Source organism: Podarcis pityusensis (genome assembly GCF_964106645.2).
Source record: "Podarcis pityusensis genome assembly, chromosome: 1".
Classification (NCBI taxonomy): Eukaryota; Metazoa; Chordata; class Lepidosauria; order Squamata; family Lacertidae; genus Podarcis; species Podarcis pityusensis.
The window spans coordinates 50,949,916-50,955,028 of NC_138028.1; the positions used below are offsets into that span (position 1 = coordinate 50,949,916).

The 5,113-nt window shown below is 48.9% G+C and overlaps 1 long non-coding RNA gene across 2 annotated transcripts; it reads left to right on the forward strand.

Moving 5' to 3' along the window:
* The first annotated feature begins 997 nt into the window (after positions 1–997).
* LOC308462808 lies at positions 998–3,405 on the forward strand. Of its 2 annotated transcripts, none has more exons than XR_013979367.1 (3): positions 998–1,203; positions 2,413–2,476; positions 3,294–3,405. It is a non-coding gene; the product is annotated as an uncharacterized lncRNA (long non-coding RNA). The 2 variants fall into 2 exon arrangements; XR_013979368.1 differs by having other exon boundaries at positions 998–1,111.
* The last annotated feature ends 1,708 nt before the right edge of the window (positions 3,406–5,113 follow it).

Here is a 5,113-nt window from a genome sequence, read left to right on the forward strand (position 1 = left end):
GATACTTTAGCAGATATTCCTGCGTTGCAGAGGGTTGGACTAGATGACCCTTGGGATCCCTTATAACTCTCCCTTTACAATTCTATGATTCTAAACTCAGCTTCCAGATCCTTGCTTTGGAATGATCAGAAAAAAACACTCCATGAAACACACCATTCTAGAAGTGCATATCACAAAATAACTACCCATATTTTTCGCTCTATAACACACACCCGACCATAACACGCACATAGTTTTTAGAGGAGGAAAACAAGAAAAAAATTATTCTAAACGAAACAGCGGATGTGTGATTTTTGTGGTTCATGCTGTGGCCACAGACATGTGATCTGACAGTGAGTTTGGGGTAGCCCAATGCAAAAATCCTGAGGATCCATGTGGATCCGTGCTTTGTAACCACGTTTTAAGTGGGGAGGGAAGGAAAAGCACTCAAGGGACAATGAACACATGTGGGGTGGGTGGAGAAGGATGCTGTTAATAATGCAGAAGAGGGGTATAAGAGGAGAAGGCTCCTCTCCTCTCCCGCTTTGCTCCTTTAAAGGCTCTGCTTCTCTCCCTCCTCCCCGGCTCGCTGAAAAACTTTGCTGCTATTTAGCCAGCTGAGTGGGGAGGAGAGAGGGACAGAGAGCCTGCTTGCAAAAAATTTTGCTGCTATTTAGTGAGCTGTTCTCTCCCTCCTCCCCGGCTCGCTGAAGAAAACAGCTCCGGCCTCGTGTAAGCGGCTCCTCTCCTCTCCCGCTTTGCTCCTTTAAAGCAAGCAGGCTCTGTGTCCCTCTCTCCTCCCCACTCAGCGGCTCTTCTCCCGCTTTGGTGTTGCAAAGCGAGCCACGGAGGAGGGAAGGAAGGGGAACCATGGATCCTCTGCTCACGACTGCAGCAGATCCCCCCGCCATCTGTAGGTATTCGCTCCATAACACGCACAGACATTTCCCCTTACTTTCTAGGAGGAAAAAAGTGAGTGTTATGGTGCAAAAAATACAGTACATCGGTACTCCCTCAGCAACGACTAGATTCCTGACACTTAAGGAAACAGAGGCTAAGAGTGGTTTGCTCAAACTCATTGACTGAACCTTAGAAGAAACCTCATGACTATGGAACCAATTATCTAGGGCAGGTAAGGAGAACCTTTGGCCCTCTAAATGTTGCTGAACAACAACTCCCATCATCCCTGGACATTGGCCGTGCTTGCTGGGGATGATGGGAGTGGTAATTCAGCAGCATTTGGAGGTACAAAGGTTCCCCACAACTGACCTGGGATGAGAGGTGGGCTCTCCCCCTCCAGACAGCCATCTGCTGGAGATGCTCCTCTAGCTCTGGATTCCCTGCATCACTTATATAACCCCCTCAAACTCTGTGATTCTATCATATGAATCCATAATGGATTCAAAAGACTTAAAGCCCAGGCAAAGCATTCATTTTTCTAAGGGACCACGCCACTGGCTTTTAGATCCTCTCCAAAATGAATGGGAAGGGTTATTCCTGTTTGGGTGGGGCTGGTTTCTACTCAGTGTGCCTTTCTTGTGCAAAAACCGGGTGCTGCTTTTTTTTTGCTGATCCTACACATGCCTGAAGGTCAGCCGCCCTCCTCGCAGCTGGCTGACATTTTTGTGCCTGGCAATCAAGCTTGATGGGTTCTTTGATGCAGCTGGAAGAGGGCGCAGAGTTCTTTTGGCCATTAACAAACTGAGCAGAGCTGCCTGGGGAACATCTAGGAGCTGAACTGCACAAGCACTGAGATGCACAGGAGCTGTGACGGAAGGGCTGGGAAAATCTGTGCAGGTTCAGCCCTTGGTGAACTATTTGCAGGCATCCACTGCAATGCCAACACATGGATAACTGAGTTTGTGGTGCAGTGCCATAATTATATGTGCTTCCCCATAGTAGGTGCCCACAACTGCCTTGCTGTGTGACAGAGGCCATCCTGAACATTGCCCCTGCCTCACAGACACAGCTATTGCATGCATACCCATAGTCATAAGCCTCAGACCTTGGTCAGTCTTTTACTCCAGTAATCATGGCACAATGTGGCCTTCTTGGCATACTGTCAGTATAATCATATGCATCTTTACTTACAAGTAAGTCCCATTGTGTTCAATGGTGTTTACTCCCAGAAAAGTGTGCATAGAATTGCAGCCTGTGTTCAGTCAGAGCTATAAATGCTTTCCCTAGAAATCTATTCCTATTTCTTGTGGTCAGGCAAATGTGCAGCCTTGTCACCTCCTGCTCCACTGATCTTGTGGAAGAGGCTAATAAGTCCTGTGTGCTTCTCTGGCCAGCAAACTGGAGCATGTTTGCTAATGGCTCCCGGGCTGTCAGAAGTTCTCCATCCAAAGCCCTTACTCCCGATTTGCATTTTGCAATGAGCCATGCTCAGTGACACAAACTTGGCTCTCTCTCTCTCTGTTTCTCTCCCAGGAGGCATCTTGTCTGGTCCGCCTTGTCCCACATGGAGCTTTCTGGTCCTTGCATTACAGGATTGGTGAGCACAGCTTCCTGAAACAATGCTGAGCTACTCGCACTGCAGGGAAAGAGAAAATGGAGACCACATGCTAGGCATGTGGCAGGAGATGTGCGCTGAGATTTAGTGAAGGGCGTCATGACAGACAGCAGCATTTAAATGTTCAGAAGAGAAGATGTATACCAGCGCTGTACAGTAGCGAGGGTGACATCAGGCAGTCTGTTTCAATCCATTTATCAGGGTGCCTGCAGCGGCTCTGATTTTAAAGCAAAGAAAAACCAATACCCAACAGATGCCTGCAAAGTTACTGGTGGGAGTTCATAGAAGAGCAGTATTAGTGATGAACTACCCAAAGGATTGATTGATGAGAGTGAGAGAAAAAGAGTGACATATGCACAGCTTGGCTCGGCAATGACAGGGGCTTCCAGTCCATTTCCAGGCACTGGTTCTGTCCTACAAAGTCCTAAACAAGGATGGTGCAGTGCTGATGATGCAGAGATGCATAGACCAATGGCCTTTGGCAGTACAATGCAGTTTCAGGTGTTTCTGTGCTGCCTATTGAAGGCAACTCCCTCTAAATCTTCAGACAAGCTCACTCAGCAGAGTCAGGTAGATGTGAAACAACTCAGGGGGCAGGGGATAAAGCAGAACCCTGCAAGAGAGCCAAGATCCATTCTAGAATGGAAAGTCAAAAGCTGCAGCATACAACTGTGACACCTCCTCCGAAAGGTTATCATGGTTGGTACTGAGAGCTGCAGAGACATTCAGGATAAACAACAGGGTCAATCCACTGCATGGTGTGCTCATTCTATTTGCACTTCTCTATTTTTCACAACAGCTCTTCCCTCCAGTGACCCCGTAGCCCAAAGGATGCAGCTGTCTTCAGCAAGCCCCTCTGACCCTTGCTAGGTTTCAACCAGTGCCCCTGTTCCTCACAGCGATCACAGCAACAGCCAGGAGGCTCTCATAACTTGGACTGGTGGCCTCTGACCCCTGATTAAGGAATCGCTTAATGCATCTTCTAAGTCCTGTGACTGCAAGCACATGGGGTCTGTTCCTGCTGTCGCTTCTTTTGAGCATCAGATGCATGATTTGTTCATCTCCGGTGGCACACGCCTCTGAGATATAAATAATAGCAAAACTGCCCCAAGGCCTGGAGCCAACTCTTGGCCTAAGAAGCAAGGAGCGGAGGCACTGGGCCATGTCCTCTGCTTAACCTACCAAGAGTGCAGTTTAGCACTAGTGCTGGGAGTTCCCTCCCTCCCTCCTGTTCTCGTTCCTCCTTATCCTCCACCATCTGCTGCCAGGAGCCGCCCAGGTGGATCTGCGTCCTTCCTTTTGTTTGGCTGAAGGCATCTCTGTGCAAAGCCAGCGATGCGAGGCCAAGGGACAAAGTGATGGTGCGCTTTGTGCTCTGCCAAACAACGGCTTATAAACAGAAAACATGGCCATATCAAATGGATCCCATGTTTCTGGGCCTGGCACGGATCCAGCTGTATGGGTTGGGAAACAGCGATGCCTGCCTGTAGCTGCTATAATTAGAAATGAGGGAGAGGGTGTGCGTGCCAGAGCTGTGCAGGGATGGGGCAGGTTTGTTGCACCAGCTATATTGATCGCTCCTTGTAGGATGCTATTTACAAGCGCGCGCGCGCACACACACACACACACACACACACTTGGGGCTGGCTGAGCAAGGTTGGCCTCACCAGCTTTTTTTTTTTTTTTTTTTGGCTACACTCGCTGCTCTGAGCCTTATTTAAATAAATGATGCAATTACTGGGAATTAACTAGAGGTGAGGGATTACTGCCAAAACAGAGGCTTCCAATTTTCACCTTCATTGGATCTTCAGGGATTTGCTTTGCAGCAAAAGGAGAGGAAACTGCTCTTCCAGAAAAATCTTAGGTGGGATGTTAGCATCCACTTAGCTGCCAGCTTCTCTCCCCGCCCCCCAACCCCCACCTGCCCAGCCTCATGGGCTCCATTGCCTCTTTAACTTCCATCTCAAAGTCCTCTTCCAAATTCCCTCCTTTCTCCTCAACTGCCTCTCTGTCTGCTTTTCACAAAACCCTTCTGGTAGAATATTGCAAAAGTTATGGGTGGGGTGGGGGTTCCTATGGTGCTCCAGAGGTTGTTGGACTACAGCTCCCATTATCCCTGATCATTGGCAGAACTGAATGAGACTTCTGGAGTCTAACAACATCTGAAACATAGGAAGCTGCCTTACACTGAGTCAAATCATTGGTCCAGCTACCTTAGTACAGTCTACATTGTCCAGCAGCAGCTCTCCAGGAATTCAGGCAGGATTCTCTCCCAGCCCTGCCTGGAAATTCCGGGGATCAAACCTGAGACCTTCTGCACACAAAGTAGATGCTCTACCCCTAAGCCACAGTCCTTCATATGGCTACAAGTTTCCATTCCCTGTCATAAGGTCCAGTCTCATCAGAATGGCCTTGCGGGATGAGAGCAAGTTCTACATAGCCCATCAACCTATCTCCTCCAGCAGCCCCCAAGATGCCCACAACAAGGTGACAAGAAGGGATGAAGTCAGAAGCAATCCCCAGTTTTTTATTCTCCCCAGCACCAAAGTGACCTCCCTCCATGTATGGAGGTCCTGGGCTGCCCAGACTGCAAGACCCCCCTCTTGGCCCTGGTGATGT